We start from the raw sequence: 13,854 nt of genomic DNA, 5'->3' as shown, positions 1-13,854 counted from the left end.
GTAGCTAGGAGTACTGCTGTGATGCACTGGCACCAGGCTAAAAATGAGGAATTTTTAGAAAAGAAAACTTCAGATACCACTATTAGGATACTTCAACCTCAACTCATTTCATCAGACATTTGTAAATTTTCTCTTTTCCTTCATATAGGAATACTGCAGTCAATATCAACTCAGTTGTGGGACTAGATCAATTGTATGTAAATTGCTAGTACCTAAATCAAGAACTGTTACATCAAAACAAATGAAACTCTCATTTGGAATAATTGTTTTCTCTTTTTTATTACAAATCTTTGCTTGATTACTTCCTAATGTGATATTGGACCTAACAGAGTGATGATATTTTCTTTCCCTTCAGCAGTTGTCCTTCTTCCACATGTGGTCAAATATTTAAGATTTCAAAGATTTCCATTGATAATTCACTAAGCTGACATTTAAGAAATTGTGCTTTTCTGGAATTTGGTTTGCTGTCTTGTTCTTTCATACACAGGCTTTCTAAGATTTATTAGTTCTAGAAGAAATTCTACTTTCCATTTTTGGTATGACCAATTTCAGTCTCTCTCATCAGTCTTTAAGACCCTGTCTCTGGAGTCTAATTGCAGTCTGCCTCATAAAAAATTATATTAGTTATTAGCTAAATGACTCTCAGCTTCTGTTTCTTGCCTTCATGTCATCTGTGATAGCAGCCCTGACTGGCTGTGCTTACTGGAGTTTTTTGTTTGTTTTGTTTGTTTGTTTGTTTGTTTTAGAGGTCTAGGAATACTATTCAAAGTAGTAGCTTCTTTGGGCCCCAGTGATCCCTTGACCTATATTCAATGGGTTTTTCTCCTAAAGATACAAAGAACTGCTGACTAAATTCCTGTTTTAATTTTCTCAAAATGAGTCAATCTGGCATCCTTGCAAAGCCATAAGTAATCCTCTATAATCACTTACAGAAATGGTCTATCAAATTGGCTTTTCAGAGTTGAGTGTGAAAAATGTTCATTTCCAAGTCTCCACCACAAAACTGATCACATCCCTTGGAGGTTCCCCTTCCTTCCTTATCTTATGATAAATCAAACCATAATATTCTACAGTTGTGGTCAGCCTGGAGCACATTTCCCCAAGAATATTCTGTTGTGTATAAGAGGACCAACTATCAAAATAAAGGTGAAAATAATTGTCTACTACAGAATGATTTATTTATCTTGTTTATATCCATTGTTATTTTCATTACTTCCAACACATGGATAATTTATATTGGGATTAGAAAAGTGGCAAAGGATTAATGGAATAAACCTTCAGTTTACTTTCATATATCCAATATAATATACTTATCCCATTATGGAAAATTAAATTCAATTGTAGAAACAATGTTAGAAATATAAAATAAGCCTCAATACGTGTACTCTGGCACACATACACCATCTACTCAGAAATTCAGTCTCTTTATAAATATTTATTTGGTACAGAATAATAAAAATTTAATTAATGAATATGACTTTATGTGTCATCTGAAATACTCCTCGTGTACATAATTGTATGTAATTTTATAGATTTCACCTACACAGGAATTTAAAATGCATGTAGAAATCAAATTTCCATAATTTAAACTAGATGAGAGGAATCATACCCTCATGTACTGTGTGGTGTAAATTTTCCCACAGTGCTAAACTTTTCCACCTAATACCGAGTCATGTGCAATAATTTATTATTTGATGTTAAGATGAGTGCTAAGTGTAGAATGCACTTTGAATTATTACAACAATTCCCAGAATTAAAGCAGTAATGATATATTATTTGTTTATATTCTAATGTTTCTCAATTTCACTATGCATGAAATATATTATTAAAATTTGTTTCACTTAATTCTTTTCTATAGCTGCTAAAAGTAAAATTATATATTAAATATTCAACATTAAGAAATCAATAATAAGTAATCTATTATTAAAATGATATAGTACTAAACTGTGATTTTAACCATAGTTCTAACAAATTGTGATGTAAACAACATTTAATAGACTTATGGGTTAAATTTTTAAACTTACCAGCTTGTTATTTGTTTCCTAATTTTGTCATTTGTTATTTTTGGTCCAAGTTGTCTCTTAATTGTTTAGTTTTCTATTTTATCTCTATTGGTTTGCTGATTGTGCATTTTGTTTTCCCTTTTTAATGAGTGACATGAGGCTGAAAATCTGTATGCTAGTTTATTACTTGCTATGTTAAAGTAAAATTACTGCTCTCCAGACATGTTCTAATCTTTGTATAGTACAGTATTTTCCCCAGTTCCATATCCTATATTGCTGCTCTCATCTATTTTATTTTATTTTTTATTGAAATTTTAGTGTCAATTTAATGTACAGAGGGGTTATAGTTACATAAGTAAGGTAATGTGTTCATTTCTTTTATAACTTTTTACCCCTTCACCCATTTTTCTCCCTCTTCCCTCCAAACGGCCCCTCCAAGATTATTTCCAACATGTTGTCTTGTGTATATCTCTGTTGCATAGGTTCCTCCTTTGTCCTTTGTCTCACCATTTTTTCCCATTCCCTTCTCTAGTTCAGATCAACATATTTACAATACCTAGGGTATTAAAATCAAATACAGTGACTACAGGGGATAAACAATAGTTGGGGAAAACACAAAAGGATGAAAAAGAATCACATAGTACATTAAGAACAACAACAAAGAACATGTCTTGGAGTTCATTTCACTTAGAATCACGTTATATGGTCAAATGTACATAGCTATAGAGCTATTCTGCTCATCTACTAAACTTATCCTTGATATACACAATAATGCTCGCCAATTACCTAGTAATCCCACTTGTGGGCATTTAACCAGGTGACCACAAACAAGGCCACACTAAAGCTTCCAGAACAATTATGTTTATCACAGTATTATTTACCAGAGGTAAGATATGGAATCACCCCAGATTCCCCTCAGTAGATAAATGGATCAAGAAAATGAGAAGCACACACGCACACATGGAATACTATGCTTCCATCAGAAAGAAAGATACCACCTCATTTGCAAGGAAATGGAAATTCTTGGGAAAAATCATATTAAGTGAAATAAGCCAGACTTAAAGAAACAGAGGTCCCATGGTTTTCCTTGTTTGTAATAATTAGTTAACATCAAGGATAACCTCATGTATTTTAATTTGACATTTTATTCTATGTTGAGCATCCAACATTATTGCCATATTGTTTGTTATTATTTCTGCAAATAGGCAGATATATATTTTTTAAAAATGTTCTTCTTATCCATTACTGAAAGAAGAACATCTAAAAGAGCAAACCCTACTAGGAAGAACAACTCCTACTTACTTAGCTTCATTCCTATGTAGAACCAGTGTTGTCCCTTGTATCCTCATGTCGTACCTTACAACTGTATTCCTCATCATCCTGTATATCTACTATCTTCTATATTGGGATCTAAATACCCCAGAAATTCCAATTTGCATTACTTTAAAAAAATTCTCTCTTAATGTTTGAGGTTGGTGTGTGTGTATGTGCGTGTGTGTGTGTGTGTGTGTGTGTGTGTGTGTGTGTGTATGTGTGTACAAAAATCAGAAGACAACATTTTTCCTCTTATAGAATACATCTTTGAGGCATTATAAGTTGTGGCTAATGGGAGAAGTCTCTTGCTATTTTAAGGATGAAACAGAAAAATATATTTGTGCATGCACACAGTTGCTTTATTAATCTGTAGTTGAATACTGAACTTCGATTTATATATTAGCTGTTGTTGTGAATAATGTGAATAACAATGAACTACAGATATGTTTATGAGTTACCCAGAGAGAAATAATCGCATGATTGGTGGGTCAGATGATATTTCAACTTTTCGTTAGAAAACGGCATACTAATTTCTACAAGGAGAATACAAACCTGCATTTTGACCACGAGTGTAGAAAATTTCCTTTTCTCTACACTCTCACCAGACATTATTATATTTTGAGTTTTTTTAAAGGGAAGGTTTTTACTGTGTGCAGTACCTAAGACTGGCCTTAGACTGAAATCCTTCTACTCCAAACTCCTAAACGCTTGGAATTACAAGTCTTTACCACCACATCTGGTTCCTTCGTTTTTTTGATAAGAGTTATAATAGTTATGAAGTAGTATCATAGTAATTTTGAATTACATTTCTCTAATGACTTCTGTTCACAAAGCATTAAGCCAGCACTGAAGTTTTATTAAACGCAACTTTTTAAATCGACTGGCGATATTCAGGGCTTTTTGGAAAACATGTCTATTCAGAACTTTTGTCCATTTTTAATCAAGTTTCTCGTTAATCTCATCTTTAATCTCTCTATACAAAATCAATAATTAATTCAAGGTAGTAGAAAGGAAAAAAATAAATTCCTAACATTTTTCAATTTCAATAACATGATACTGCTTAAATTATTTTCTGTTTATGCTTGAGACTTTATAACTCAATTTAGTTAGACCTTTTACAAGGCTATATGTGTTTTATTTATTTTACGTTGATGGTTCTTTATAAACCTGTGTGAATAATTTCCCTTGGTTTCTTTCTCTGTCATGTGGTTCAGATTTCAAAATGAAGAATAAATGGAAAGAAACAAACAAAAATACAGTTCCTCTCATCTTATGATGCCTCTACAAAAACGAGGAAAGAGTTCATTTTTCTAAGGACATATGTTAGAATATCAAAAAGACAATTCATTCTTCTAGGTCTTCGTTATCTTTGTGATGTAACTTAAATGATGTAAAACACAATATACTGTTCAGATATTTTTATGTTTTATCAGGTTTGCACATCTTCATATGGTCTTCAGCTCAGTCTACAACATTCCTTGATGATTCTCTCCGTGATAGTTTTACACTACCAAAACATAAGATAATCAGTTTGATTTACAGCATGAGAATTTATCCACCTGGCTTCCTTGGAAGCAGAGCATGGTCAATAGATAACATTACTTCTGGTTGCTCACTGTATGTAATGGTTTCTCTAATACTTATTGTATTCTATTTAGGATTTAAAAAACTCTTGGCTCAACTCAAAGCACATTCATAGAAGTTTATTTTAAATATTTCATAAATTTTATGTCTCTTAATTCTTAGGATAACATTTGTTATAAAACTAACGTTATTACCATTTTAGTTTTGGGAAAAATTGTAATTAAAGACAGTAAGTGCATGGCCCAAAGACACACGGTGAGGAAGGAAATGATTCAAAGTTTCCAAAGGTCTTTAAGCAATACAAAAAAGGTAGGTAAAATCCCTATATTTTCTTACTCTCTCAATTCAATAGTCATATTGTCCAAGAAATAATAGCATACCAAATAATGCTCATGGTGATTGTTTTCTGTCACATTTTGTATTCAACACAGACTGTGTTGGTGACATTGGGTTAGCATGCACAGAGCTGAGCCGATAAATTGAGGTCCAAATAGAGGTAAATTTCTTCTGTCCCACAGTTCCATTATCCTTTTTAAAAAGTACTGAAACTTTTAAATATCATCCCTTACTGTCTTTTAAGAATCCAAAAACGAAATAAATTCACACATAATCACTCCTAAAGGCTTTCAAAGTAGGAGATTATTCTGAAAGCCTTGTATTAGTTGGTCCCACCTGTAATCCTATCTACTCGGGATATTTACTCAGGAGCCTGAGATCTGTGGATAACAGTTGAAAGCCATTCAGGGCAAAAAAATCATGGAATTATTTTTCAAATTTTTTAATGAACTAGCAAAGAGCCAGCAATGGAGTTGTAGCTCATATTGTAGCTCAACAATCTAGAGAGGAAAGGCCTAGCAAGACCTTGAAACCCTGATTTAAAACTCTGAGCATGCCAACACACATGCATATGTGTGTGGGTGCACGCATGAGGTCACAAACACATACACATTTATTCATATTTGCTCCATTCTTTTACTCTCTCAATTCAATATTCATATTGAATATTGGGGTTATATTTACATGAGCAAGTTAATTAGTAAATTTCCTAATAAGCATTGTTATGTCCTCCTTCATATTTCCCCTACCATCCCTTCCCTCCCACATCCAGAATTATGCTCCCTTCCCCCTTTCTCCCCACCTAAATTTTAAAGTTCATTTTTCAACATAGTGTCTTGTGCATCTCATTGTTACAATGGGTCAAACTGTATCCTTATTTGAGCATTTTTTCCCCTTCCCCTCCCCAAATTAGAGAAGTGTACATACAAGATGTAGGGGAACCAACTTCAAATACAATGAAAACAGGGTTTATAGCGTGGAGGAGGAACATATAAAGAAACCAAAAATGACATAGCACATTATAAGTACGTTAGAAACAATAGCAAGAAACAAACCAACAAAAAAACTCGTGTCCTTATCTTGGTGTTCATTTCCCTTAACATATCGTATCTGGTCATATGCACATAGCTTTTGACCTTTTCTGCTTATCCCAGACATATATTCGTTATTGAAAATAAGGGAAACCATGGGACCTATGTTTCTTTGGGCTTGGCTTACTTCACTTAATATAATTTTTTCCAAGGCTTTCCATTTCCTAACAAATGGGGCGATGTCATTCTTTCTGACGGAGGCATAGAATTCCATTGTGTATATTTACCACATTTTCTTGATCCATTCATCTACTGAGGGGCATCTGGGTTGGTTCCATATCTTAGCTATGGTATATAATGCAGCAATAAACATAATTGTGCTGGTAGTATTAGTATGTTCTTGTTTGTGATCATTTGGGTAAATCCCCAAAAATAAGATTGCTGGGTCCTATGGGATCTTTATGTGGAGTCTTTTGAGGAACCTCCAGACTGCTTTCCAAAGTGGTTGAACAGTTTACACTCCCACCAACAATGCCGTGGGCACATGCCCTCCAGCATCTGTTGTTGTATATATATGGAACGATCCAGGAATTTGCATGTCATCCCTGTGCAGGGGCCATGATAATCTTCTCTGTATTGTTCCAATGTTAGTGTATGTGATGCTGAATTGAGTACAGGATATTTTTATATAAAAAGTGTAATTAATTTTATTAAACTAGACAATTCAGCAAAAAGTATGTTCAAAACAATTGTCATGAAATTTTAGAACCAAATATTTCTTACATAAACACACATTTAAGTATAAAGTCTAGATTGATATGTCAAAAACAAAATAATTCCAGATATTTGTTGTTCAAGAGATTTGTAGGAGGAGGAATTCAATTATTCTATTCAAGGCACCTGTCATAATAAACACTACAGCAAGTGTTAAGGTTTGTTAAAAGTTTTAATGTTTTAACTATGTTTAATTTTGGGAATTTGCTTATATATGCCAAAATTAGGACAGTTTGGCAAGTATAAACTTTTCTATAAAGTATTTAAGATTTATGGTAGCAGACATATACTACTAAGTATGTACATTTCAGAGTTTATAGAAACTTTATTAATGAGAAGTTCCAAAGTATTTGTGTAAAGAAGCAGAATGAAGAGTTAAGACTTTAACTACACAGTTTCTTTTAAAACTTCAGGGATTCCTAACTTTATTTGTTAGCGAGAAACAAATGATGATGTAAGCCATAAACAAATGATGAGATGAGCCATAACTGGTAATCTTAGTGGCTAATTTTAAAGACTACTCATATTCTATAAAACTCTTTTTGAACATCATAAACTGCCGGAGCCTGCAGGCAATGAAAGGGAATCCTGAATTAGGGGGTGAGGACGGAAAAATAAAGACATAAGACAAAGGATGGGGTCAGGAGGTCTGTAGCTCAAGACTAGAGCACCGTTTATTTTTAACTCTCCTTAATATATACTATTAGAATTCAAGAGGTAACCTAAGGTCACCATAGTGCAGAAAAGGAAAGAAAATTTTAATAAAAACAAGGTGCAGATTGAAACAAGACAAGGTCAACTGATAGAAAGTAAAACTAACACTACAGACACAAACCTGGGCACCTGGTGCTTTTCATGAAAGCCAGTTCCTTGTACGCGCCTGCAAGGGAGCACAAGGGTCAAGATGACCTTGGAGCTTTACTGTCGGCTCCCAACAATAAACTTAGCCATAGTTAAATTTACAGGAATATGAGAAAATAGTAAAATCTAATATGCAGTATACTTCAAAGACTGAAATTGGTTTGTTCTTTTATTTTTTTAATCATTAATATTTAATTATTGGTTTCCTTTATTTGTAGCAATTTTTTACTTGCTATAATATAATAAAACATTTGTAAGTCATCATTAGGAGGTCATCATTGAGAAGGTTACTGGGATGTCCATACCATTTTTTATATGTGCATGTGAATTTACAAAGAGGAAAATTAAGAACAAAATATTTATTTAAAAATGAACAAATAGAGTCTGAATCAGGAGAGTTGGTAAATGTAAACACCTAAAATCTTAGCCCTAGGCTGACACAGCATTATTGCAGAGTTGAGGCCACAAAAGTGAGAGACTGTGTTTTGTTTTGTTTGGTTTTGTTGATTTTGTTGGTCATGGGGCCTGGGTTCTGTACCTCAGCTCAGGGCTAGCGCTACCACTTGAGGCACAGCACCTCTTCCATCTTTTTCTGCTTATGTTGTGCTGAGGAATCAAATCCACGGCCTCATGCATGCAAGCCAAGCCCTCTAACACTGAGCCACCTTTTCCACACCTGAGAAACTGTGTTTTAAAAAAATCATCTAAACAATATTTGCTTTCTGCTTTCGGTCATATAATGAAATATATGAATATCTTTTTATGTTTTTGTGAATTGTCGTACTTCTAAATTTATACTAACTTCAGCCTCTTTATCCTTTACCAAGTCATGAAATATATCTAAGAATTTGTTTCTGTGAAGATTGTTTTTCCATTTATAATTTCTTCTGCGTCATTTTTATTTTTATCAAAATAGCATTATATTTCATGTTGATGGGTTATCATACATCAAATATGAATATTCTCATACTGCTCTTGTTTATCTGTTATGCACTTTAAATATTATGATATTTCTCTCTCTCTTTCACTCTCTCATTTCCTCTTTCTCTTTCATGCTCCATGTCTGCTACTTAGAATTTCTGCTGGTCTACTATTATCCTTAAGGATCCACTGGTTTTGTGGCAGCATGATAGTGACCATCAGTTACTTTTGTATTCTTTAAGAGTTATAAAAGTGACGTGATATTATTCTTTGCGATTCTAAATGGCAAAACACCAGATCTCCCTTTTACTACTATTTATGTAAATTTTATCTCATAGGAATCATTGGGATAAATAAGATACTTTAACCTATAACCTAAAAGTACTTTTTCTTTTACAAACAATCTTTTTCTTTTATTATCAGTTAGTAACTTCCTGTAATGAAAACAGAGCTATCCTATGGAAAGTAGACAGAAATTGTTCACAGGGATGAAAAACAAAGGAATGGGGGAAGTGAGTACAACGGATGCACATCATACAGCACAGATCCTCAGAGCAATTTATCTTGTACACTTTGTGAGAATGACAATGTGCTGGTAACTATAGAGTAAAACACTGAACAACAGATATATATGCACATATATTTATATGTGTATATTTATTTACATATGCATATATGTGTGTATATGCTCTTATATGTGTACACATGTATGTTACTATTCACAAACATACATATACACATGTATACATGCACACATGGAGAAAAACACATAGTTACAGCCAACACAAGTTTCACAAGTTGTTGAATATGACTTACACGGAATGCTTGGAACAATATATTCTGAAGATATATTTGTCCCTAAGATTTCTTTACCACTCCTCTTATCTCTTAAATCCGGTGGTTTTAGAGAGATTTGACTGGTAAAATGCAGTACAAGTGATAGCAAGTCACTCGGAAATCTCAGTAAGTATAAGTCATATTGTGTCACCCTGCTCCTCATGGAATGCTTGCTCTGGTAGACACTCTCAACAACCAAAGCAGCAGGAGAATATCATGGTAAAGAATAAAGTTATAAGGCTTTAAATGGCATGCTTCTTTGAGCTCTTTTCCAACAGGCAGCATCAATTCCTAAGCAAAAGAGTGAGTCCTCAGAAGACTGGATTCTATATATATATTTAACCAACCCACGTGAAAAGTCCTATGTGAGAAATGCTGACTGAGGTCTTGCTGATTTCCTGGTCAAGAAAATAAATAAAAAAGAAAGTATTTTTAATGTATTAATGTTTAAGAATAATTTGTAACCTGTCAATAAATGTGTAGAAAAAAATTATAAGAACTGACAAAGAATGATGTTTCATTTATGTGCTCTTGGATTGGTGAGTGATTTTAGGTGTGTCTACACAAGTAGAATCAGCATAAATCAAGCTATCATTACTTCAATTAAGATATAAGGAAAGAATACAGGTTGACCCATTGTAACAATGAGATGTACAAGACACTCTATCAGTGGGGGGGAGGGGTGAATGGGGGAGTTGGGAAGGTGTGAAAGAAAGAGATGGTAGGGGAAAAACAAAGGAGGGAGTAACAGTGTTTAGGAAAAATGTGCTTATATCTTAGCTATGGTAAATAATGCTGCAATAAATATAGTTGTGCTGGTAGTTGTAGTGTGATCTTGTTTGCAATAACAAGTATATGTCTGAGTCAAACAGAAAAGGTCAGATAAGTTGATGTTAGGGAAATGAACCCCAAGATAAGTATTTAAATGTTTTTTTTTCTTTCACGGGATTGTTTCTAACATATTTATAAGATGATTTCTTTGTTGCTTTGTATGTCCTTCCCCCATGGTATAAAACCTGCTTTCATTGTACTTGATGTTGGTATAATTTGTGGAGGGGAATGGAAAAAAAAAAAACAAATCGTTTAAATAATGATACAGTTGGACCCATTGCAACAATGAGATATACAAGTCTTTATGTCAAAAAACGAACTTTACAACTTCGGTGGGGGGGGAGGATCAGGTTGGGGGACGTGGGAGGGTATAGGAAGGGATAGGAAGGGGAAACAAAGGAGGGGGCAACAATGCTTGATAAAAAATGTACTCATTGTCTTGCTCATGTCATTGTAACTCCTCTATACAGTATTTTCACAATAAAAAGAAAGAAATGTACCCATTACTTTACTTATGTAACTTTAACCCCTCAGTACATTATATTTTATGTATATACACGCACACAAACATAGATAGATAGATAGATAGATAGATAGATAGATAGATAGATAGATAGATAGATAGATGATAGATAGATAGATAGATAAATGATAGATAGTTAGATAGATAGATAGAAGGAAAATTTCTGTACTTATAAGAAGTTGTAGGGGGCGGGGGGAGGCTGGGAAGAGATGTGAAGGGTAAACAAAGGAGGAGGCTGCAATGGTTGATAACAAATGTACTCATTATCTTGCCCATGTAATTGTAACCCCTCTGTACAGCATGTTCACAAAAAATTAAAATTAAAATAAAAAAAAGAAGTTGTATTTGTCACTCAATATCAGTAAGGTATTGGTTTTAGGACCAGAGGTATATTAAAACTTTGGATACTCAAATTCTCTACATGAACACAGTAAATTATTTACATTAGAAGCTGCCCACAAGCTAGTGCAGTATAATTGCTATGATAATTTTTACTGCATTCTACGTTTGTAATGAAAAATAATAATATATGCACTATCAACAGATACAAAATTTTTCAAATAAATTTTGTCTGCAGTTTGTGGGTGGAATTGGGACAGCAATTTTGAAAAGCACAAATTTCATCACCAAGACCTGTCTGCAAATTATAACAAGGAGCTAATACAGCATCATTGAATAGTATGGAAGTCCACATTGAAGTACTTGAATTGAGACATTATCAGAAAGTGTAACAACCCAGGGACTTTGATTTTATTATTGTGAAAATACTGTACAGAGTGGTTACCATTACATGGGCAAGATAATGAGTACATTTCTTATCAAGCATTGTAGCCTCTTCTTTTGTTTCCCCTTCCCATCCCTTCCCACCCTCCCTCCGCCCCCCTACCCAATCCGCCTGGCGACCAAAGTTGTAAAGTTCATTTTTCGACATAACGACTTGTACTTCTCATTGTTGCAATGGGTCCACCTGTATCCATATTTAAACGATTTGTTTTTCCCCTTCCCCTCCACAAATTATGCGGACATCAAATACAGTAAAAGCAGGGATTATACTGTGGGAGAAGGATATCCAAAGCAACACAGAAATAATCTTATAAATGTGCTAAAAACAATTTTCAATATCTAGTATATGTCTGAGTCAAGCAGAAAAGGTCAGATAAGGTGATGTTAGGGAAATGAACCCTAAGGTATGTATTCAAACCCAGGGACTTTTTAGAAATGCAGCTGCTAGTTCTCTGAAGGAGAGTTTTCAGAACACTTATTGAAGCACAAATCAGAACCTCAGTGAAGTGTAGATGGTTTTCCCTCATCTTTCTGACATACTCAGTCATTATTAATCAACATGTAGCTCATCTTGAATAATCCTCTAATAACGAAATGTTGATGGAGTGTTTATATGCCGTAAACGTGGAAGGCTAACTTTTTCCATTTTGGACAGTCTGTATTCTATGATCCAGCAGAGAGAAAACTAAGTATCAATTTACAACCTTCTAAATAATTCTGATTTTGCCCACATCAGTTATTTATCCATACTTGTGCCTGAGTGAGATGATTTTAAAAGAATTTAGTCATTTAAAATTTAAATTTAGATATGGAATGAAATTAGTTCCAATGCATTACATTAAAATATTTAGCAACAACTGAAAAACCTAAAGGTCTATAAAAAAATTTTAATGGAATGAAGGGATGTTGGAATTTGGTACTCTTCAGTTTAAGCAATTTGCAAAAAGAATTGGCAAAATAAAATTTACATTTGCAGAAGACTTGACACTTATTAAAATTTGTATATTGAAAGGAACACAAGCCTCAACAATATGTTAATGCTATCCTCTTATTTATCTTTAAAGGTTTATGCTTCTGTTCTCTTAATAATAAAACTTCAAAAAATTTATTTTTACCTAGTTGTGCAAAGGGGTTTCGCTTCATCATGTCAGTGTTGAATAAAGTGTATGTGCATTTCAATGTATAGTGCATCTGGATCATTGTCAAACTTGCCATTTTTCTTCCTTCCCTTACCCCAACCCCACCTATCCCTATCCCTAATTATATTCTCACATATGTACATTGAGTGCTATATGTATATTGACTATATTAGTCCACCATTTCCCTCTCCATTATTCTGCCCTACTCCCTTCAAGCCCAGATCCCCTTTTAAGACTTGTTTGAACTTCATGGTATTTTGTTAAATATCTTTACCTTTGGAATTTGGCTATGGGCTTGCCACATCCACTGTTCCATGTTAGACCTACATAAATGTGTATATTTCTCTACATTTCTTATGTCTGAATGGCCAAGATAAGTCTCCTTTACTATTCACCTTCTCTCCTAAATTTAGAATTTGACCTTCAGGGCCATCCAATAGTGCTCTTTTTTTTCTCTACACTCTTAAGATGGAAGGGAAATAATTTCCATGTTCTTAGCATTATGGTTCCATCATGAATTTCCATCACATATTACTTTAGCAGTCTAAATTTAAAGTAATATTTTCTGCATTATATTCACAAAGTTTAAGTGAATATCAAGGGTAATTTACCTAGTATTGGACGATCTTCAATTTCTGATGATAGAAGCAGGAGTCAGTTTTAATTATGCAGATAAAACTATTTATTGAGCCCTGTAGTCTAAATTTTTAATAAATTTCGAGTTACTTTTTATTAATAATTTTAAAAGTTTTATTTCAGTATTTGAAATGCTGCTCCAATTATTTTAAAAGTTTCACAATAAGTTAGACTGAACTTTTCCCCCATTTTCCCTTCTAGTTCAGATTGTCTCCTTTGGCTTTATTGTTTCAGAAGCCAAGGGAAGAGGATAAACAGAGAGATGATCATTACTCATGTAT

The 13,854-nt window shown here is 33.6% G+C and overlaps 1 non-coding gene across 1 annotated transcript; it reads right to left on the bottom strand.

The window, feature by feature from the left end:
- Positions 1-6,836: 6,836 nt before the first annotated feature.
- On the bottom strand, positions 6,837-6,943 carry LOC138827371 (U6 spliceosomal RNA). Its single transcript, XR_011372057.1, has one exon. It is a non-coding gene; the product is annotated as a U6 spliceosomal RNA (small nuclear RNA).
- Between the last annotated feature and the right edge of the window lie 6,911 nt (positions 6,944-13,854).

The sequence above is a fragment of the Dipodomys merriami genome, unplaced genomic scaffold (assembly GCF_024711535.1).
Source record: "Dipodomys merriami isolate MVZ:Mamm:240054 unplaced genomic scaffold, mDipMer1.0.p SCAF_1546, whole genome shotgun sequence".
In the NCBI taxonomy this organism is placed as follows: Eukaryota; Metazoa; Chordata; class Mammalia; order Rodentia; family Heteromyidae; genus Dipodomys; species Dipodomys merriami.
This window is presented reverse-complemented; position numbering and strand designations above follow the sequence as displayed.